The 23,886-nt window shown below is 41.8% G+C and overlaps 1 long non-coding RNA gene across 14 annotated transcripts in view; it reads left to right on the top strand.

Moving 5' to 3' along the window:
• LOC120093155 (uncharacterized) overlaps positions 1-23,886 on the top strand; it is a 102,709-nt gene that overhangs the window by 50,069 nt on the left and 28,754 nt on the right. For 5 of the 14 annotated variants that reach the window (XR_010058917.1, XR_010058916.1, XR_010058910.1 and 2 more), the window contains 4 exons: positions 4,659-4,730; positions 5,087-5,322; positions 7,086-7,151; positions 11,128-23,851. This is a non-coding gene — a long non-coding RNA (uncharacterized LOC120093155). The remainder of the gene's footprint in view (positions 1-4,658; positions 4,731-5,086; positions 5,323-7,085; positions 7,152-11,127; positions 23,852-23,886) is intronic. The other 9 variants (XR_010058913.1, XR_010058912.1, XR_010058911.1 and 6 more) reach the window with 7 other exon arrangements.

Raw genomic sequence — 23,886 nt, 5'->3', positions numbered from 1 at the left:
TAGGAGGAAAGGGGAAAGAACTCAATGTGCTTTTTTTCTTTAGTATTTTCTTATTTATTTATTTACTCCCTTTTTGTCCAAATTGCTGCCAGTTTCCCTGCTCCCTTACACAGTCTCTCCCTCTATCTCTCCCCTTCTCCTCAGAGAGGGTGGATCCCTCAGGGTATCTGCCCCCACTCCCCACCCCCCACACCTAGCTGGCACATCTAGCCTCTTTGGGACTGGATTCATCCTCTTCCACTGAAGGTAATAAGGTAGCCCAGCCAGGGAAACAGGATTCACAGGCAGGCAACAGCTTTAGGGACAGCCCCTGCTCCAGTTATTTGGGGACCCACATGACCAAGCTGCATATCTGCTACATATGTGTGGGGACCTAGGGCCAGATGTGCATGCTCCCTGGTTGGCGGTTCTGACCCTGAGAGCTCCAAGGTGGTCATGGTTCTTTGGAGTCCATGTCCTCTTCTGGTCCTTCAGTCCTTCCTCCAGCTCTTCCATTGGACTCTCCTATTCTTTGAATGGATCATTCACAGTGTGCTAGCTCTGTACACTGGTCACTTGGAAACACTGATACCCAACCAATGCACAATGTACTATATTACAGAATCACACCTATCTCATTGAACAAAGCGTTCAGTAAGTCATACGGGGTGGCACCACCTGTAATCCCAGCACTGTGGAGGCAAACTTTTGGGGAGAATACCAAAAGTTTGAGGATAATCCTGTTCTGTATTGCAAGTTCCAGGGTACTCAGGGTTACAACAAGAGCTCTTGTCCAAAAACAAATAAACAAATAAATGATGAGTAAAACAATGATTTAAAAAACCATCTAGATATTGAAAAGTTGCTCATATCACAGCCACCAGAAAGTTTTCAGAAAACTCTGTCTTAAATTCCAAGTTTCGTTACTGGCAGCAGATATGAGCAGGGAGGCTGCAGGGATAGTTCAGTGGCGCAAAGCACTAGTGCCTGTGTGGCAGCATTCCTCTTGGAGGCTCTGCGGGGGAGTGAGTTCTCTCCTTTTGCCATCTACATTTTTTGGCTTATGACTACTTTGTTCATCTTCAAAACCATGAATATGCCAGTGTTTCCTTTTTCAGTTTGTCTATTTTTTCCGTATCTGTAGCCCAGGCTGATTTGAAACTTGTTATATAATTCAGGCTGCCCTCCATGTCCTTCTCCTCCTGAGTCTGCCTGTCAGATTCTGGGATCATAAGTGGGCACCACCACACTTGGTTCTCGTGGATCTTCTGTGCATACAGTCCTGCCACCTACAGACCGTTTTCAATATCCTTTCCTCATTCTTGCTAGGCCTGCTGGTACTGCATTGAATAGAATTGGTAGATTGGACACGGTTGTCTTGTTCTTCAGGTTAGAAGGAAATCTTTCAGTGTTTCCCCCTTGACTATGTGCCCTGGTCCCTCATCCTGTGTGGTCCTCATTCCATTGGGTGACATTGCTTTCATCTTAGTTACTTTTCTAGTTGCTGTAAGAAAACGCCAGGGTGGAAGCCGCTTAGGGAGAGTTATTTTTGCCCAGTTTGAGCGATGATGGCGTACACTCAGCTCACTCCATCACCTGTGTGCAGGCTAGGATCTCAGACCGAAGAACCATGTCATCTGCCATAGGTGCTTCTTTTCAACACAGTTTACCGAGTCAAGATGATCTCCTACCATATTGCTGGAGGCCTGTCTCTCAGGAGGTTCTAGAACTCACTGAGTTGACAACTCCCGCTAACCACTCTAGCTTCTATGGCTGATATGTGGAGGATTGTCATCAAAAAGATGTTAAATTTTGTCAATTTCTCTTTCTATACCTACTGACACAGATTTTTGTGCTTCATACTTTTAATGTTTAATGATTTAATTTATGTTGAGCAATCCTGTGTCCCAGGCATAAATCCAGTTTTGATTATAGGGTGCAATCTTTCAAATGTGCTGTTCATTCTCTTTGCGAATGTAATGTTTCCTTGATTTTTGCCTCTATTCATGTAGTTTTGCTTGTTTTTGGCATTCTTGTCTGGCTTCGCGTGAGGGTCATGCTGTTCTCATGAAGTGAATTTGGAATTATTTCCTCCTCTTCAGATCTGCAGGATTTGAGAAGGATTAGCTTTAGCTTTTCTTTGAATTCATTTTTATAGCCTTCTCTTACCTGGATATTTCTTTGTTGGGAGGTTGTTAATTATTCTAATTATCATTCATCCAGTTATATTTTGATTTTTCATAATCACCTTAATAGTTTGTGTGCTTCTAGAACTCTATCCATTTCCTCTAGCATGTCTGATTTGTTGGAATACATTGTCCATTGTAGTTTCCTTTGTACCTATTTAGTATTAGTTGCAATGCCTCCTCTCCCATTTATAATTTTGAGTCATTAGAACAAGTTTTGAATCTTGTTTTCTTTTGTCAAAAAGCCAACTCCAGATTTCCTTTCTTTCCTCTCCTCCCCCTTGTTTTTCCCTGTTTGTTCTGAGGAAAAACCTAGGACCTCTAAGTAAATGCATGCTTGCTTCTGAGCTACCCTACCAGCCCACAAGAACCTTAGCTCCATTCAAGCTTCCTGATGGTTTTCTTGTCCAGAATCCTTTGTCCTCCCTCCTTTCTACACATCCTATTCCTGTGCCACTTCTTCCTCTTCCTCCCTCTTTTGAGACTGAACCTTACTATCTTGGCAAGCAGTCCTAGCTGGATCTCAAATGCCAGGTCCTCCCACCTCAGCTTCCTGGATCGTGGCCATGTACCAGGTGGCCTGCTCTTTCCAGCTTCATAACAACTTTTCCTCTTATGGGCCGTGTTTCTGCTGTCGAATATCTGAATTCTTTACTAAGCATTCAATTCTGAAACACTTCCTTCTGAAAATGTAATGGTTTAATATTTAAGCAAATAGAACCTATCCATTTGCAGTTAGTTTTATATAAAATGAAACCCATTGCTTTTTGTTTTGGAAGTTTAATTATTCCAGCACCCTTTGCTGAAAAGATTTCTTGCTCCCTTGAGTTGCTTTGCATATGTATAAAAAATAATTATTATTCTAATAATTATTTTGAGCTCTTCATTCTGTTCTGTTGCCTGTATCTATCTATCTGCCACATCTTTGATAAATGTTGACTATGAAATATTAGGTAGAGTGATTCATCCCACTTTATTCTTTTTAAGGTTTAAAAAAGACAATCTCAGGTTCTGCCTTCCCCAAAGAGTTTAGATCAAATTTGACTCTTTCTGGAAAGAAACAATCAGTGGGACTTCTATAGGCTTTCATTGCACATAGAGAGTGTGGGAGCTGTTGTTGCCAATCTGGTGTGTTTTCTGGTGTGTGTCTTTATTTGGATCTTCTTGGTTTTATACCTTTAGGTTTACTCTACATTTATAGTAATTTCCCTCACCTCTGCTTTAAATACTTTGCTTTCTGAGACACTGATGAAATGAGTTCAATAGCATCGAAATGTAATAGTGATGACAAGACAGTGTCCAATCCATCACTTACAAAATGCCACAGTAGATCTTCTTTACTCTTAACCTGGGCCCCATGTGACCCCACTGAAGTGGATAGTAAACCTTACATGTCACCTTCCAGTGACGTATTCCCAACAATTGGCCTGTAGGGTCATATCACGTTTGACTACAACACCCATTTGTTTGTTGTTCTGTGACGGTGCAAGTGAGTTGTTCGGAAATCCTTGTTGTTTTTTTCTTTTCATTTCTTTCTCTTTTTGTTTTTGTTGTTGTTTCTTTAATGGAGGGTTTCTTTCTCTTGGCTGTCCTGGAACTCACTCTGTGGACCAGGCTGTTTTCAAGTTCAGAGATCCTCTTGCCTCTGTTCTGGAGTACTGTGATTAAAAGAGTGCATCGCCATAGATCACATGAAACTCAAGAAGGATGAACAAAATGCGGATGCTCCACTCCTTCTTTAAAAGGGGAACAAAAGTAGCATTAGAAGGGGATAGGGAGGCAAAGTTTAGAGCAGAGTCTGAAGAAACAGCCATTCAGAGCCTACCCCATATGTGGCCCATACATATACAGCCACCAAACAAGATAAGGTGGATGAAGCAAAGAAGTGCAGGCTGACAGGAACTGGATATATATTTTTTCCAAAATGTTTTCTGCTGAGTGTTTAGAAACTAGCTTTTTAGATCTTTGATCCACTTTTAGTTGATTTTAATGTATGGTATAGCATGATGGTCAAATTTGCTTCTTTAACCACTTTCACTTTGTAAAGCAGTTCTCTGTACATCACATAAATGCTAGCTTATAAAACAATTCTCTGCACACTACAGACAACACCAGCTCATTCATCTCTGGGCATCATAATCTGCTGTTCAGTTCTTGCACTAACAGTAGAGGAAACCATAGCTCAAAGGTCTCGGGGATCGTCTAGAATTTCCTACTCCATGTGTGCAGCAGATCTGGGCTCATGTTCTTTCTCTGGTCAAGTGGTGAGATGTGGGTCTCTCGGTCCCCAACCTATGAAGAACGGTTAGAATCTCCCTCACTTAAACCTGTTCTATCTCTTTGCCATCTTTCTCCGGGTAGTCATGAGTTTGTATAGGAGCTTTAATAAGTACTAACGATGGTCTATTCACAGTGTGACTTCCTTAAACTATGATGTAGGTATACATTTTATTATTATTTATTTTTTATTGCTGTTTTCCCTCCTACTTTCAGAGAGATGGGACCACATCACCACTACTACAGCAAGAAGGCCAGGAGCAACTAGAGCACCGTCAAATCCTATGGGTAAGACAAGCTCTCAGAGGAAAAAAGGAAGGAAGGATTTTCCATATCAGCTACCTGTTTCAGTGGGTATCCTAGTTTGTGTTTCTATGGTGATAATTAAACACCACGATCAAAACCAACATGGAAAAGAAAGGGTTTATTTTATTTGGCTTATGACCACCAGCATAGGGATGGTACCTTCCACGGTGTACCGTGTCCTTCCCCACTGATCGATCACTGAGAAAATGCCTAACAGCCTGAGCTTATGGAGGCCTTTTCTTAAACACGGTTCCCTCCTTGCAGATGGCTCTAGCTCATGCCGACATAAAAACTACCCAGTACAGCAGTGATTATCTCTTTTGTTCTGTGGTCCCCAGAACTTGATGGGTTTGACTTGGAAGACTCCTTGGATGATCGGAACGATCTAGATGGCCCCAAAAAGCCACGTACAGGAGAAGGAGGAGATAAGTTCTAGATGCTCGACATCACAGGCCAGTGCTACAGCTCCTGGTATGGTTTGTCTTATACCTGCAATGGCGTTCTGAGACGTCCAGAGTACTGTAGATCTGGGCCAGATCTGGGCCACGTCGAACTGTAGGAGAACCCCACAATGGTAATACTGATATATTTTGGTCTTGGGATTCCCCGAATTATTGGGAATCTCAATAACTATTGTCCGTGTGTGTCATATCTATCTCTGTTTATCATCTATATATTTAATTTTTTTAAAAAATCAGTATTGTTCGTATAAAATGATAATACTAAAACAATACATATTAACATAAATAGCACATTGTATGAGTCTGTGTCGAGAGAAAAACAATTTGTCAGAGAGTGGCATTATTTTATACTTCTTAGAAATTTCTAGAATGTCAATCTTGCTAGGAGATACCTGGATTCTCATATTGAGATATGCAACTTGAAAGCTGTCCTCTGACCTACACAGACACGCACACACACACACACACACACACACACACACACACACAAATACAATTAAATTCAAAAGGGTTTAAAACAGATATATAAATGAATAATACATTTTAAAAGGTGTTTAGTAACCTTTCCTCACTTAGTTCTCCTTTCATTACTTTTCTGGTTGCCCTGAACAAGGACCTAGCAAGCGAAGAGAAGAGGAAGGATTCTTTCACCTTATCATTTTAGAAGCGATGAGGCCCCGATATGACTCTGCTGCTTGCTTTGTATCCACACACAGGAAGTGCAGAGACAGAGACAGGAAGTGGGCTAGTAAAACCCAGATGTCAACTTTCAGTGATGTATTTCCAAAAGCAGGCCTCAAGAGTCCCAGCACATGAGCCTATAGGGAAATTTCATGTTTGAATTACAACACCCGTTCAATGGACTTGTGTTCATTTGTAGTTTTCTAGCATTGCAGGTTAGTCTTTTAGAAAACCTCGTTCTCTTATGGTTTATAAAACTTCAGTGTAATGCTGCATGCTATAATAAAAAAATCTAACTTGCTTCTAACACCACCCATACCACTGGAAAAGACTCACGGTAGCTTATAAAGGCTTTGCCCGAAATCTTGTCGACACGCACCATCAGTGGCTGTCCTGGACTGATGGATTCATTTCATTCAGTTGTAAGAAATGCTTCCCAAGTCATCCAGTTGGTACGACGTTCATTCTGTCTGGCAAAAGTGGTCTCATGACACAAAGCAGACAAAGTCAAGTAAGAGAAGGGACAGTGATGCCAGGGGCTTAGCAAATCATTCCCCTGTCCTCTGGAATACAGCAGGACGGCTTTAAGCACACTTTGCACACAGAGCATAGGACATTCAGGAAGATGTGTACTTAATTACTGAACTATGGTTAATAATGATTCTGCTTCTCGTATTAGTCATCTGTGATTGTGTCGCAGATTGTGAGAAAGTTGAGACTTATTTTTGCAGAAAGGCATTAATCTCCTTGGTTCAGTTAAGAAGCAGAGTCTTCTATAGAGTCAGACCTCAGAGAGCTGCCATCCAGGCAGGGGGATGGCGTCTCATCTGAACTTAATTATAGGATTGTATTCTTCTCTCTGTGGTCACACAAACACTCAAGATGATTGGACGTTCTACAGAACATATACATCGGCAGTGAGCTGTCTGAGGGGCTGGTTGAAATTTTGCCTACCCCCTTTCTTCCTTGTTCATTTCCCTCAACCTCCTTCCCTTCCTCCTCCTTCTCCCCTTCCCCATCGATCCCTAGTATGAGCACAAGGTGTGGTTCTGAGACCTTACATCTGCTGTGCCACTGAACCACACTCTCAGTTCCATGAAGAACATTCACGTGTCATGGACAACTTTAACTAATCCAAATGTTTGCTGCTGAGATTTTTTTCTTTTGGCCACTGAAATGTGTGGTTTTTCTGTAGGTTGGTCAGACAAGGATCTTGAAGATATCTTGGGAGACGGGGAATACAAACCTGACAAGAATAAAGGTAGGAATGTTGCTTTGTCTGGCAACACATGGATTCTCCTTAAAATGCTAACCATCCAGCCGCCATTTAAACATGTCACTCTCAGCCTCTGGCAAATCAGGCTTCGACATGTGCACTTGTCATGTGCAGTGGGCTCTCACTCTTGCTGGTGGGGGCTCATTTGTGAGCCATCCTGGGATGCTACCCATTTGCTCTGTTGCTCTTTAAGCCTAAGCTGGTGTCCCCACTACCTAGGTGCACCTCGTAAGCCAGTTTTCCATGCAGTGCAAGGGTTTAAACTTAACATGGCACACATTTTAAAGAAGCCCCTAGCAAATCAGATGTTCACAAAATTCCTTTGGATTCCATTTCCCCTTCCCAGGAAGATTCACACTTCCCTCCTATTGGATCCCAGGAAGGGGAAACTCTCCTTGGGGTGTATCATGTGAGTGAAGAAACTATTTTTAATTAAAAAGGCAAAAAGTTGGGGGAGGGGAAGGGGAGGGAATGGGGGCTGATTGACAGGAAGGCAGGAAGGGGAATAACATCTGAAATGTAAGTAAAGAAATATATCTAATAAAAAATTAAAAAAAGAAAAATTAATACAAAAAGCAATTTATAAAAAAAATTATTTAGTGAAAAATTAAAAAAAAAAAGAAAGACAAAAATTCCCATATTGTTCCTTGCTGGGTCCGAGCCCCGAGTCCTGTTTATCAGTTGATAGAATCCATTCTTACCTTAAAGATCATGGGAGCTTTGCTACTTTGCAACAGAATTTCAAGGTAGCCATCCCTGAGGTTTAACTGTGTTTAAATGTGTAGGAAAATTAAACCACAGGATCAGACTGTCTAGAATTTTCCATCCAGTCTGACACACAAAACAAAACACAAAACAAAAACAACCAACTGAAAAAGAAATAAAAGCCCTTAATATTAAAAAAATAATGTAGCACAGGTCAGAGTTTTAAAACGGTTCAGGAAAACTCCTACAGAATCTTCATCCAGCCTCGCCCAAGGAGCCTCCATTGTAGAACTATAGAGATGGTTGTTCTAGATCGGAAGTTGTTATCTGTGAAATAAAGTCACCTATTGACATTTTGGAAATTATGTTAGATCTCATTGTGTGTGTGTGTGTGTGTGTGTGTGTGTGTGTGTGTGTGTGAAATTTTATCACATGTATAGATTTCAATAGCTCTTAACACAACCAGGGAGAGATTATCATAAAATCTTTTCTGCATGCTGCCCCTTGAACAGTCATGTCCTTCCCAAGCCTCATGTTTGCAGTTTCCACAGCTGTTTGTGACTGAAACCTTTCTTCACACATCTGTCAGATGGGATCTTAAGCTTGGATGGGGTGAGATGTCTGAGGCTTGTGTGGTGAAGTACGTTCCTGTTGGAACCCATAGGAGTCACATGCCACAGTTGTGACCTTTCAAATAATCACTTTTGACAAGATGTTGGAATGTTGTGGTGTTTGAAACCCTTTGTTTATTATTCCATGTTATGATGGACAAATTGTAGCAGGGTCCAAAGAATTCAAGCTTTGAGTCCATCAAGACCCCTCTTTCCGAGTCCAGGCTGAAGTTAAGCATTTGCTTCATTCTTGTAAGCGCTGTGCCTTGCATATGGGAACGGTGTTCAGTTGCTTAAAATGGCCTGCAGTCATGTTTGTCCCCAGAAACACCTTTCCAGATGGTGTCATCCGGAGGAAAAAGTTGTAAAAGCCTCTAAGTTAAATTTCCAGGGGTCAGGAGGACACGGAGCATTTAAAGGGTGACAATTGGTATTTCCAGATGGGGAGAGAAGGGCAGTGGTTACCTCTGTAAGCGTGCACGGGAATGAAAGCCTGAGTGACAGGCCGGGGGCTTCTCTTCATTAAATGTACTTGTTTTTGCAAGGAAGAGGTGTCCAGAAATTCCTTAATTGGGCTCACATTGGAGCTCATCTTGTAAAGAATAATTAATTGTTGGCTACGGTTACTCCCTCTGTCACCCATCACTGTAAGTGTCGGAAAAGAAGATCAAAGGGCGACACGGGAACACGGGTGACATTCACAGACACCGTCCCTTCCACCAAAAACCAAGCTCATGATGGCGAGGGAAGGGGAAGCATCACATAATTTCCATACATTATAAACTCAATTAGCAAAGTTCCTCGACTCGAGTCTTTACAACGTAGCTTCAGTCGTTCTGGCGTGGATTTGTCAAGCAATATGTTATCCGTTGTGTATTTTTTCCTCCAGACAACATTGTTGACACACTGCGAGTGTGTATCTGAGTCCTCCAGCATTTCTTGAAGTGAGTGGCTTGCAAACCTTCTGTTCTTCCTCCTCCTTTGACCTTTCAGGACTCACACTGTTGCCATTTTTTGCAAATGGCCTTGTTCATTTCGTAGTGTGGATTAGAGAAGGTCCAAAGAGGTTTCTTTGGAGTTGTTTCCACAATATTTCTGGCTTTAACGTGGGGGAATACCGTTCCATGGTGAGGAGACACATCGGACACCCACAGTCGCTCCAACAGATCAGGGAGTGCAGCATGAACATAGGGAAGTTGTTGAGCTGCTCTTCATGTATAATATTGGGTGTTTTGATGTAGATAACAGCGCATTACCTACAGAGTAGTCTCAGTTTTGTGGTAGGAAATGGATGAACATGGCTGTGAGAGATTTTGCAACTGCAGGAATACTATATTCCCTGGTCGTTAGCCCAGATAGTACATTTTGGAGTAGTTTTTCTGTTTGATCTTGTTCAGCAATTATAAGTTTTTTTTCTTTTGCAGCAATATTTTCCTCTATTACTTTTTTTAGTAATTATAAGTTTTTTACAGCAATATTTTCCCCCTTTTTTATTACTTTTTTCTGTTCTTATTACTTTTTTTCTCGGCAGGGTTTTGTTTTACAGCCCCAGCTTGCCTAGATGTCATGAGCTTTCTGACTTAGCTCTCTAGGTTAAGGGTGGCGCCACCTGGTGTAGCTTTATTTATTGACTAAAAGCACCATACCTCTCTTGCTATTTTTTGAGATAATAAAAGCACATTTTAAAAATGTTTAAAAGCCCTTGCTGTTTCTTGCTGGAAGCCTGGAACACTCACAACGTCCCCAGCAGTTGTCGACATAATCACTCCACCATCCCATGATTCTCTGTGTCCTTGACAACCAGATGTGTCAGGCACTCGATGGGAGCCACAACCTAGGTGGCCCTCAGAGAGGGGCAGACTCCCACCTCATGTCCCTGCCTCTCCCAGGAAGTGGCTCCACAGGACTCGAGGCTGACGTGTGTGTGTGTGTGTGTGTGTGTGTGTGTGTGTGTGTGTGTGTGTGTGTATTGTCATCTTTGTTTCTGAGCTGCTGAAAGTCTGACACTTCTGTTAACAGCAGAGCTTACTCATAATTTCTTAACCCATTGTCTTTCCCTATAAGAATAATAGATAATCAATAATTAATAGTAATATTAATAAAGGAAAGATGTTTATTTACCTCCAAGTTCTGGGAGCCGGGTGACCAAGATGGGTGGCTATATCTGGTGAAGGTCTCACGTTGCACCCTAACATGGCAGAAAAACAAAAGGGCAAATGGGCACAGACCCATAAGGCAACACAGTCTGCTCTTGTGGCACCGAACAGAAGCATCACGGTTTTTACCGCAAGTTTCCGTGGGGACAAGATTTATTCAAACCACTGAGCACAACTTCCTCACTGAAGTAATTCCTCTTATTCTATGGGGTCCATCCAAGTAAAGGTGGTTGCTATAGCGACAAGGTCCCTGTAACCTCAATCGGGCAAGCATCATAGTTTTGTAATCTTTGCAAATTCAATCAGAACAGGGCATTTGTCCTGGTCACAGTTTCATGTCTTTGAATATATGTGTTTTTAGAAAGTCGGTATACATCGTGATCTCATGTTCATGCCCTTGACCCAGTTTCTCCTCATCGTTCTATAATAATTCACATCACCAAGCCCTTTTCCATATATTACCAAACATTTTACTTGGCTATTTTTCAGTGGATGGACTGCCAGACCGAAGGCTTCATGAAAGAACTGTGCTGCTGTGAACGTCTGTATATGGCCGTATAGAAGATTTCACACAGGCATAGTTTTTAACTGTCTTGAGTACTTGTGGGCATTGGCATCCGCTCAGCATCTGCTAGGGCCTCTGTGCTGGGTTCAGACATGGCTCCGTTTCACTTGTGGGTGCCCCTTTAATACCCGAACAATATATTATATATTGTTTCTTTACTAATCTCACTGCACTTGCCCAAAATTCTCCTCCTGAGACTTAACCAGAGAACAGAGTCTCTGCTGGGCTTTTCTGAGACGTCCTTTGTCGGTGCAATGAATCTGAGTCTTCACCTTAGCCTCAGGCAGACTCTTCAGACAGGGGCAAAAAGCAGCCACATTCTTCACCAAAACACCACAAAAACAATCTCCAGGCCACACACTGAAATTATTCTCCCTGAAGCCTCCTGGGCCAGGTCTATGCAGTTAAAATCACTCACAGCCACAAAGTCTTCCTGCCAGGGTGGCTCATTGGGCCCCACTCAAACCATTTCGTGGCTTTCCAAATCCAAAGTCCCAAAATTCACGTTCTTCCAAATAAAAGTATGGTGAGGCCTATCAGTAATACCCAGGCCTTGGTATCAACTTCTGACTTACTTAGGGTTTTACTGCTGCGGACAGACAGCGTGAATGAGGCAGCTCTCACAGGGACAACATGTGACTGGGGCTGGCTTACAGGGTCAGAAGTTCATTCCGTCATCATCATGGCAGGAGCAGGGCAGCGTCCTGGCAGGATGGTGCAGGAGGGGGTGAGAGTTCTCCATCCTCATCTGAAGGCTGCTAGCAGATCACTGAGAGAATTACAACCCACACCCCCAAGGCCACGCCCACTCCAGCAGGGCCAAACCCTCTCCAGCAGGGCCAAACCCACTCCAGCCAGGGTCACACCCACTCCAGCAGGGCCAAACCCACTCCAGCCTGGGTCACACCTACTCCAGCAAGGTCACAACCACACCCACTTATTTCTGGCTCTTATTTCCTTTAAGTACGATATCTGGGACCTTTTGGTGGGACACCATCTAGCTCCTTCCCTCTATATCTATTGTCTGTCCTTGGTGCTCCAAGCTGTCCATGTATGTCAGTTTATGGCTGGGTTTTGCTTCTAGTTGCTTGAATGTTTTGTGTTTCATGTTTAAAAGAAAAACATGGTTAAATCTTTAAATGCTGGTTGATTCCTCCCTTGATTTAGTTTTAAGTCCTTTCAAGAAAGGAACAAATAAATAAAAAGCAGTTTAAATTGACCTTTGGAGACCTGCATCATAGATAACTGGTTATCTCTGGTGTCACAGTCATGCATGTCTCTGACTGGATCTGGTATCAATGGAGGAATGTAGCTAGGAGCCTAGGTCTGTCCACTGGGGAAGCTCCCCAGGGGGCTGGCTAAATGTTTACACTAGCTGATCTTAAAGGTGCCAGCAGCTTCAAACCTTCTATGGTAATGGAGCTGTTAGCTGTTTCTCTTAGAGAAATCTTTGACTGTGATTATTGGATTCAACAGCTAACAAGGTGCTTCTTTTAAAATGACAGCTAGAAAAAGTAAAAATGGTGTTTGATCTAAATACTAAAGATATGTGTTGTCACTTCATTTTTTTTCTGTTTGGTTTTAAATGTATAATGCGCTCTACATGTCTTGGCTATAGGTGACTGGCTTTTAAGTTATTGGGTATGGTTAAAAATTTGTAACATTGGTAACAGAAAGTTGGCTTAAAACTGGAGTCATTCTAGACAACACGTGGCATGAGCCAACATAGGGAAACAGGTCTAGATTGGGATCATATTTTAATATAACTCTTATCATGGAAACCAGACTTTTAAAAGAATTTAGGACAATGTCTCTTTGGTGAGGTATTAGAGCCTGCACCATTGCTCGTTCATATGCAAGACTTGGCAGTCATACTTTATAGGTCCAGGAATGGACTTGGAGTTTTGGAGAGACTGGATTTTAGAGAATAGATTGTTTGTTGGAGGGTGACTTTTGCTTTCCAAAGTTATGGCTGTGCTCTTGTGTTACAAGGGAAACTTAAAGATTGTGGTTAATGATTGCCAGTGTTACATTGACTACTGTTTACAGTTCGATCACAGAGAGACACAGGATTCTAACACACATATTTGTAATTAAGGAAAAATCAAACAGGTGGAGATTGTTACGAAGGGTTGATGAGGCTATGGAACTTATAAGAGCATTACAGCCTGGTTGCTTACTCCAACCGCTATTTCAAGAAATACCTATAGAATTATTATAGGTTTAAGAGATTGTTTTTATGCTGTTTCTTTGCACTCTGGGGTTGTTATGAAATATTGCATTATTGTGTTTTCTTGGGTGTTGTTTGCCTTGACCATACATTTGTATGACTTTTTGAAAGAAAAGTGTATTCACTCTTATTTATTTTGATGAATTGTTCTTTGGCTGACTTTTGTCTGTGGTCCCTCTGCATGCAGTTCCCTCAGTGGCCAGCGGATGGCACAGATGTTGAGTTACAGATGATGTTAACATCTCCTGTTACAGATGATGGTTAAGCACACTATAGGTCCTCTGAGTGAGCAGCAGATTTTGCATTGGGTTCTGTTGTTTATGACCTGGAGTTTGCCTCTCCCCTATGTTTATCTCTGCTGTTAACTGTCATTCATGTCTCTGACTGGATCCAGCCTCACTGGAGGAATGTAGAGCTCTGTGAACTGGGTGACTGCTGGTCTCCTGGGAGTCAGGTAGTACTGTCTCTGTTTAGTGTGGGCCTCCTGTGTCTCTGGTTAGAGCAGGCCTCCAGCGTCCCTGGAGTACAAACCCACAGGCCTCAGAGAATTTTGAGAGAGTCTGTACTATTATTTTCTATCTTCCCTTCACATTTCCTACATCTTTAATAGAGTACAGAGTTGGCAACTATGAATTATATTTCCTAGGTGTCTCTCAAACCAAGAGTTTGCATGTGACTAAGTTCTAGCCAGAAACATATGAACAGAGTCCATAGGCAAAATGTCTGCCATTTTCTTCTTTATGTTTACCCTCCCTAGCTCTGAGGATCAAATTCCTATATTCTCAAAGATAGTGGCTTTATTCAATATCAAGAATGTATGTGTAAAGTGTCAACATCTGGTGTTGGGAATTGTCTTATTTTGTCCCCCAAAAGCCTCACTTCTAGACCTGAGTGCCCCTGAGGGCTTCAACTGATAATAAAGAGTTGCCATAGCCAATGGCTGAGCAGAAAGATAGAAAGACAGGTCAAGGTATTGGGAGAGAGGAGAGGATGAAGAGAGTCACCATGATCCAGAGTTAGAAGGACCAGATTTAAAAGCTACAGGAGAGAAAGCAGCCTATGATGTAGGTAGAAGGGAATAGGACCCTATTGGGGGAGTGGGGTGTTTCCCAGAAGATAACAGGGCAGCAAAGATAAAACATAGATTTAAAAGGTGTTAAACCTGGGATGCTGAGTGGAAGGGAGATGTATGGTAGCTGTCAGGAGAATTAGAAATGTGTCTTTCATTCTCAAAACCGGAGAACTCTTGGGCAGGTGCCATGACTGTACTAAGGAGCCAAAGTTGTTTAATTAATTCACTGTTACAGTCTGCTACATTGAGGTCCCAAGTGAGTGTCGCATTAACCTGGACACGAGTTACACAGCCCAGTCAGCCAATGCACAGTTTATTCAGTTTCAACTTCTTTTAAAGGCAAAGCAGGATAAAAGTTTCCTACCGTTTCTAGTTCTCACCAGCTGCTATTTCTCAAGCAATAGCACATCTTGGATCAAAGTGACCCAAACCTCCTTGCAGAATCTGTCAGCAGTCCAACTCTTTTTTTTTTTTTTTTATTAACTTGAGTATTTCTTATTTACATTTCGAGTGTTATTCCCCTTCCCGGTTTCCGGGCAAACATCCCCCTAATCCCTCTCCCTCCCCTTCTTTATGGGTGTTCCCCTCCCCAACCTCCCCCCATTGCTGCCCTCCCCCCAACAATCTAGTTCCCTGGAGGTTCAGTCTTAGCAGGACCCAGGGCTTCCCCTTCCACTGGTGCTCTTACTAGGATATCTATTGCTACCTATGAGGTCAGAGTCCAGGGTCAGTCCATGTATAGTCCTTAGGTAGTGGCTTAGTCCCTGGAAGCTCTGGTTTCTTGGCATTGTTGTTCATAAGGGGTCTCGAGCCCCTTTGAGCTCTTCCAGTTCTTTCTCGGATTCCTTCAACGGGGGTCCTATTCTCAGTTCAGTGGTTTGCTGCTGGCATTCGCCTCTGTATTTGCTTTATTCTGGCTGTGTCTCTCAGGAGAGATCTACATCCGGGTCCTGTTGGAATGTACTTCTTTGCTTCATCCATCTTGTCTAATTGGATGGCTGTATATGTATGGGCCACATGTGGGGCAGGCTCTGAATGGGTGTTCCTTCTGTGTCTGTTTTAATCTTTGCCTCTCTATTTCCTGCCAAGGGTATTCTTGTTCCCCTTTTAAAGAAGGAGTGAAACATTCACATTTTGATCATCCATCTAGAGTTTCATTTGTTCTAGGCATCTAGGGTAATTCAAGCATTTGGGCTAATAGCCACTTATCAATGAGTGCATACCATGTGTGTTTTTCTGTGATTGGGTTACCTCACTCAGGATGATATTTTCCAGTTCCAACCATTTGCCTACGAATTTCATAAAGTCATTGTTTTTGATAACTGAGTAATATTCCATTGTGTAGATGTACCACATTTTCTGTATCCATTCCTCTGTTGAAGGGCATCTGGGTTCTTTCCATTTTCTGGCTATTATAAATAAGGCTGCGATGAACATAGTGGAGCACATGTCTTTTTTATATGTTGGGGCATCTTTTGGGTATATGCCCAAGAGAGGTATAGCTGGATGCTCAGGCAGTTCAATGTCCAATTTTCTGAGGAACCTCCAGACTGATTTACAGAATGGTTGTACTAGTCTGTAATCCCACCAACAATGGAGGAGTGTTCCTCTTTCTCCGCATCCTCGCCAGCATTTGCTGTCACCTGAGTTTTTGATCTTAGCCATTCTCACTGGTGTGAGGTGAAATCTCAGGGTTGTTTTAATTTGCATTTCCCTTATGACTAAAGATGTTGAACATTTCTTGAGGTGTTTCTCAGCCATTCGGCATTCCTCAGCTGTGAATTCTTTGTTTAGCTCTGAACCCCATTTTTTAATAGGGTTATTTGTTTCCCTGCAGTCTGACTTCTTGAGTTCTTTGTATATTTTGGATATAAGGCCTCTATCTGTTGTAGGATTGATAAAGATCTTTTCCCAATCTGTTGGTTGCCGTTTTGTCCTAACCACAGTGTCCTTTGCCTTACAGAAGCTTTGCAGTTTTATGAGATCCCATTTGTCGATTCTTGATCTTAGAGCATAAGCCATTGGTGTTTTGTTCAGGAAATTTTTTCCAGTGCCCATGTGTTCCAGATGCTGCCCTAGTTTTTCTTCTATTAGTTTGAGTGTATCTGGTTAGATGTGGAGGTCCTTGATCCACTTGGACTTAAGCTTTGTACAGGGTGATAAGCATGGATCAATCTGCATTCTTCTACATGTTGACCTCCAGTTGAACCAGCACCATTTGCTGAAAATGCTATCTTTTTTCCATTGGATGGTTTTGGCTCCTTTGTCAAAAATCAAGTGACCATAGGTGTGTGGGTTCATTTCTGGGTCTTCAATTCTGTTCCATTGGTCTATCTGTCTGTCTCTGTACCATGCAGTTTTTTCATTATTGCTCTGTAATACTGCTTGAGTTCAGGGATAGTGATTCCCCCTGAAGTCCTTTTATTGTTCAGGGTAGTTTTAGCTATCCTGGGTTTTTTTGTTATTCCAGATGAATTTGCAAATTGTTCTGTCTAACTCTTTGAAGAATTGGATTGGTATTTTGATGGGGATTGCATTGAATCTGTAGAACCCTTTGGTAAAATGGCCATTTTTACTATATTAATCCTGCCAATCCATGAGCATAGGAGATCTTTCCATCTTCTGAGGTCTTCTTCAATTTCTTTCTTCAGTGTCTTGAAGTTCTTATTGTACAGATCTTTTACTTGCTTGGTTAAAGTCACACCGAGGTACTTTATATTATTTGGGTCTATTATGAAGGGTTTCGTTTCCCTAATTTCTTTCTCGGCTTGTTTCTCTTTTGTGTAGAGGAAGGCTACTGACTTATTTGAGTTAATTTTATACCCAGCCACTTTGCTGAAGTTGTTTATCAGCTTTAGTAGTTGTCTGGTGGAACTTTGGGATCACTTGAATATACTATCATATCATCTGCAAATAGTGATATTTTGACTTCTTCTTTTCCGATCTGTATCCCCTTGACCTCCTTTTGTTGTCTGATTGCTCTGGCTAGAACTTCAAGAACTATATTGAATAAGTAGGGAGAGAGTGGGCAGCCTTGTCTAGTCCCTGATTTTAGTGGGACTGCTTCAAGTTTCTCTCCATTTAGTTTAATGTTAGCAACTGGATTGCTGTATATGGCTTTTACTATGTTCAGGTATGGGCCTTGAATTCCTATTCTTTCCAGGACTTTTATCATGAAGGGCTGTTGAATTTTGTCAAATGCTTTCTCAGCATCTAATGAAATGATCATGTGGTTTTGTTCTTTCAGTTTGTTTATATAATGGATCACGTTGATGGTTTTCCGTATATTAAACCATCCCAGCATGCCTGGGATGAAGCCTACTTGATCATGGTGGATGATTGTTTTGATGTGCTCTTGTATTCAGTTTGCCAGAATTTTATTGAGTATTTTTGCGTCGATATTCATAAGGGAAACTGGTCTGAAGTTCTCTTTCTTTGTTGGGTCTTTGTGTGGTTTAGGTATAAGAGTAATTGTGGCTTCGTAGAAGGAATTTGGTAGTGCTCCATCTGTTTCAATTTTGTGGAATAGTTTGGATAATATTGGTATGAGGTCTTCTATGAAGTTCTGATAGAATTCTGCACTAAACCCATCTGGACCTGGGCTCATTTTGCTTGAGAGACCTTTAATGACTACTTCTATTTCCTTAGGAGTTATGGGGTTGTTTAACTGGTTTGTCTGTTCCTGATTTAACTTCGGTACCTGGTATCTGTCTAGGAAATTGTCCATTTCCTGCAGATTTTCAAGTTTTGTTGAATATAGGTTTTTATAGTAAGATCTGATGATTTTTTGAATTTCCTCTGAATCTGTAGTTATGTCTCCCTTTTCATTTCTGATTTTGTTAATTTGGACGCACTCTCTGTGTCCTCTCGTTAGTCTGGGTAAGGGTTAATCTATCTTGTTGATTTTCTCAAAGAACCAACTTTTGGTTCTGTTGATTCGTTCTATGGTCCTTTTTGTTTCTACTTGGTTGATTTCAGCTCTGAGTTTGATTATTTCCTGCCTTCTACTCCTCCTGGGTGTATTTGCTTCTTTTTGTTCTAGAGCTTTTAGGTGTGCTGTCAAGCTGGTGACATATACACTTTCCTGTTTCTGTCTGCAGGCACTCAACGCTATGAGTTTTCCTCTTAGCACAGCTTTCATTGTGTCCCATAAGTTTGGGTATGTTGTACCTTCATTTTCATTAAATTCTAAAAAGTTTTTAATTTCTTTCTTTATTTCTTCCTTGACTAGGTTATCATTGAGTAGAGCATTGTTCAATTTCCACGTATATGTGGGCATTCTTCCCTTATTGTTATTGAAGACCAGTTTTAGGCCGTGGTGGTCCGATAGCACGCATGGGATTATTTCTATCTTTCTGTACCTGTTGAGGCCCGTTTTTTGACCAATTATATGGTCAATTTTGGAGAAAGTACCATGAGGAGCTGAGAAGAAGGTATATCCTTCTGCTTTAGGATAGAATGTTCAATAAATATCTGTTAAGTACATTTGGCTCATGACTTCTCTTAGTCTGTCTACGTCTGTGTTTAATTTCTGTTTCCATGATCTGTCCAGTGATGAGAGTGGGGTGTTGAAACCTCCTACTATTATTGTGTGAGGTGCAATGTGTGTTTTGAGCTTTAGTAAGGTTTGTTTTACGTATGTAGGTGCCCTTGTATTTGTGGTATAGATATTTAGGATTGAGAGTTCATCTTGGTGGATTTTTCCTTTGATGAATATGAAGTGTCCTTCCTTATCTTTTTTAATGACTTTTAGTTGAAAATTGATTTTATTTGATATTAGAATGGCTACTCCAGCTTGCTTCTTCCGACCATTTGCTTGGAAAGTTGTTTTCCAGACTTTCACTCTGAGGTAGTGTCTGTCTTTGTCTCTGAGGTGTGTTTCCTGTAGGCAGCAGAATGCAGGGTCCTCATTGTGTATCCAGTTTGTTAATCTATGTCTTTTTATTGGGGAGTTGAGGTCATTGATGTTGAGAGATATTAAGTAATAGTGATTATTGCTTCCTGTTATATTCATATTTAGATATGAGGTTATGTTTGTGTGCTTTTCTTCTCTTTGTTTAGTTGCCAAGACGATTAGTTTCTTGCTTCTTCTAGGGTATAGCTTGCCTCCTTATGTTGGGCTTTACCATTTATTATCCTTTGTAGTGCTGGATTTGTAGAAAGATATTGTGTAAATTTGGTTTTGTCATGGAATAGCTTCATTTCTCCATCTATGTTAATTGAGAGTTTTGCAGGGCACAGTAACCTGGGCTGGCATTTGTGTTCTCTTAGGGTCTGTATGACATCTGTCCAGGATCTTCTGGCTTTCATAGTTTCTGGCGAAAAGTCTGGTGTGATTCTGATAGGTCTGCCTTTATATGTTACTTGACCTTTTTCCCTTACTGCTTTTAATATTCTTTCTTTATTTTGTGTGTTTGGTCTTTTGACTATTATGTGATGGGAGGAGTTTCTTTTCTGGTCCAATCTATTTGGAGTTCTGTAGGCTTCTTGTATGCTTATGGGTATCTCTTTCTTTAGGTTAGGGAAGTTTTCTTTTCTTTTCTTTTTTAAATATTTATTTATTATGTATACATCATACAGCTTTCTGCCTGCATGTATGCCTGCAGTCCAGAAGAGGGCATCAGATCTCAATACAGATGGTTGTGAGCCACCATGTGGTTGCTGGGAATTGAACTCAGGTCCTTTGGAAGAGCAGACAGTGCTCTTAACCTCTGAGCCATCTCTCCAGCCCGGGAAGTTTTCTTCTATGATTTTGTTGAAGATATTTACTGGTCCTTTGAGCTGGGAGTCTTCACTCTCTTCTATACTTATTATCCTTAGGTTTGATCTTCTCATTGAGTCCTGGATTTCCTGTATGTTTTGGACCAGTAGCTTTTTCCGTTTTACATTATCTTTGACAGTTGAGTCAATGATTTCTATGGAATCTTCTGCTCCTGAGATTCTCTCTTCCATCTCTTGTATTCTGTTGATGAAGCTCGTATCTACAGCTCCTTGTCTCTTCTTATGGTTTTCTATATCCAGGGTTGTTTCCATGTGTTCTTTCTTGATTGCTTCTATTTCCATTTTTAATTCCTTCAACTGTTTGATTATGTTTTCCTGGAATTCTTTCAGGGACTTTTGTGACTCCTCTCTATGGGCTTCTACTTGTTTATTTATGTTTTCCTGGAATTCTTTCAGGGATTTTTGCGATTCCTCTCTGTAGGCTTCTACTTGTTTATTGATGTTTTCCTGTGTTTCTCTAAGGGAGTTCTTCACGTCTTTTTTGAAGTCCTCCAGCATCATGATCAAATATCATTTTGAAACTAGATCTTGCTTTTCTGGTGTGTTTGGATATTCTGTGTTTGCTTTGGTGGGAGAATTGGGCTCTGATGGTGCCATGTAGTCTTGGTTTCTGTGCTTGGGTTCCTGTGCTTGCCTCTCGCCATCAGATTATCTCTAGTGTTACTTTGTTCTGCTATTTCTGACAATGACTAGACTGTCCTATAAGCCTGTGTGTCAGGAGTGCTGTAGACCTGTTTTCCTGTTTTCTTTCAGCCAGTTATGGGGACAGAGTGTTCTGCTTTCAGGTGTGTAGTTTTTCCTCTCTACAGGTCTTCAGCTGTTCCTGTGGGCCAGTGTCTTGAGTTCACCAGGCAGGTCTCTTGCAGCAGAAAAGTTGGTCTTACCTGTGGTCCCGAGGCTCAAGTTTGCTTGTGGGGTGTTGCTTATGAGGTCTCCAAGCTGGCCGCAACCAGGAAGATCTGCACCGCCCTTTCCGAGAGCTTCCGTGCACCAGGGTTCAAGATGGCATTTGGTGTTTTCCTCTGGAATCAGTAATGTGTGCAGAGTGCAGTCTCTTCTGGTTGCCCAGGCGTGTCTGCCTCTCTGAAGGTGTAGCTCTCCCTCCCACGGGATTTGGGTGCAGAGAACTGTTTATCTGGTCGGTCCCTTCAGGTTCTGGCGGTGTCTCAGACGCAGGGGACCCACTGCTGTTGTGCCCTTATCCAAGGGAACCCAGAGGCCGCATACAGTTTCCTCTTGGGCCAGGGATGTGGGCAGGGGTGAGCAGTGTTGGTGGTCTCTTCCGCTCTGCACTCTCAGGAGTGCCCACCTGTCCAGGCGGTGAGGTGTGTCACTATTTCTATGTGATTGTCTCTAGCTTGTCACTACATGAGTACATGGTGGCCAGACTCTGCTGACTTTAATAGATACCAGAGAAAATTTGATATCCACACCCCAACCCCCTCTGCTTTTATCTTGCTAGTCTGCACCCCAGCTCAGTAGTGCATCGTGAGAGGATTCTCACAGAGGTGTGTGGACAGTCTAGTTTCTGATGAACAAGCTCTGTCTACATCACTTCCTCAATGACAACCCCTCAAACCCTAGGATATGCATCCTAGTAATGTGAGACAGCCAGTATGAAGCCCCTGACTTTTGCTTAGGGCAAACATTTAAGCAGGGCACACCCTGATCTCAGGTGCAGGGAAGTTTGTCTGCCTGACAGGTGGCTTTGGGTCTCTGTGAGTAATCCCTACTTAAAGGTGGACTTTTCACAAGAAAGAGACCAGAGCTGAGTCTTACATTCTTAGAACTTCATATCTTATCAATTACACTTCTGGGCTGCGTGCTTTCAGTCGCCACATATTCAAGTCACAAGTTTTGTTTGTTTGTTTATTTGTTTGTTTGTTTCCAGTATTGGACAGAGAGAGGGAGCAGTTCTACTGTGTTCTGTGTTTCAAACATATGACTGGATGGTTGACTTTCTGTCTCTACTACTGCAGTTAGACCATCAGGCTGGATTAGTAAGTTGGAATCCTCATTTTGTAGTTCAAAAGTGACTTCTTCCCACTTCTAATTGTAGCATCAGCATCTCAGTACAAGTTTAGTTTATACATAGTCTAGGATTTCTTAACAGAAAATATATTGATACCCTCAGCTTTAGAACTGAGACATAAAGCTTTGCTAATTTTCAGTTCCTGTTCTTGAGGCCATTGTATTTGGGGAACATCATGTGATTAGTAATTGCACCCTCAACTTGGTCAGGCATGGGATGCCCAGGTGCTGACTAAATAGTATGTCTTACAGTATCAGGAAGAGTGTTCTAAAGAGCTTAGCATCCACACTGGTGGACTAAAGGACATAACTGCTCCTGTGTGTGTGTGTGTGTGTGTGTGTGTGTGTGTGTGTGTGTGTGTGTGTATGTGTGTATGTATGTATGATATCTGGCCAGTTGCTGGCTGAATAGAAAGAGGAATATAGGTGAAGGCTGATTCCTAGCTTGATTTGGGGGATTGATCTGTCAGTGACATTTTTAATTCTCAGGCTGTCAGGCTGACTAGATCTCAACTGTGAGCTCTACAGTTTTGAGATTTCTTTCAAACATAACACTGACTTTACAAGTAGAAACACATACAGAGCCACATGTAAGTCAAGGGCTGGAATACAGACTGAGAAAACTGTTCCTAGGCAGTTTTGTAGCTTGAGTGTGAAATACACTATTGAAAAAAACGTTGTGCATCATATGACTGTGTATACAGAATACACATGCAGAGAGAGACATATACAATTGGTTCTATTTCTTTTATTTCTTTGAAGAACTCTGACTAATACTAAGTACTTGAATCTAAAATTCATAGTTTTCTTTATGGATCTGTAAGTCAGAGGCTTTGGAAGGCAAGTTACTTGCTGTAGGTCATTCTTCAAAGGAAGGCGAAGGTAAACATGAAGGAAAGGTGAACGTCATGGAGGAAGTTAACACTGGGCTTGCATAGTTACATTGGTAGGACTCATGTCTTTCAAAACACTCAATCTTTACTTCCTGATTTCTACACATGTCTAAATGTTTTCAAAGGGAGTTCTAAGAACTCCATCTGTGCCTGGTAGTAAACTAGACAAGGCTCACACCATTCACTGTAGCAAACAGAACTCACTGAAAACTGGAGATTAGATTTAAAGGATGTGCACTGTCATCTACACAGTCCACAGAGTCCTGCGAAGTTTCTATGTTGCTGGCTATTGGATGTTTGCTATCCTCCAGCACCATCAGTCACTATCCTTGGTTCTTGTTTTGAGCCTGAACTTCATTGAGGACCTACTAGAAAAGCAGTCTGAGTAGATCTCTGGTCATAGAAGGTAGTAAGAAAGATGAGAACCATGAAGGTAACCTAGAACCTATGAAGGACTGAAGCCTTTGAGGATACACTGGATGTGCACATGTCTTACCGTCTCCAGCCTTAGTAACACCAGTATCCTGCAGAGGAGCTCAATGATCTGAAAATGTACATGACTTGAGACTTGAAGAACCATTGGTGGAGACCGAGGAGTTCCAACTGCAGATGATGTCCTATGCAGCAGGATGAGCCAGCAGGTCAGGGGGAGTGTGGGATTCCACCAGCATGCCCA

The sequence above is a fragment of the Rattus norvegicus genome, chromosome 1 (assembly GCF_036323735.1).
Source record: "Rattus norvegicus strain BN/NHsdMcwi chromosome 1, GRCr8, whole genome shotgun sequence".
Taxonomy (NCBI): Eukaryota; Metazoa; Chordata; class Mammalia; order Rodentia; family Muridae; genus Rattus; species Rattus norvegicus.
This window is presented reverse-complemented; position numbering and strand designations above follow the sequence as displayed.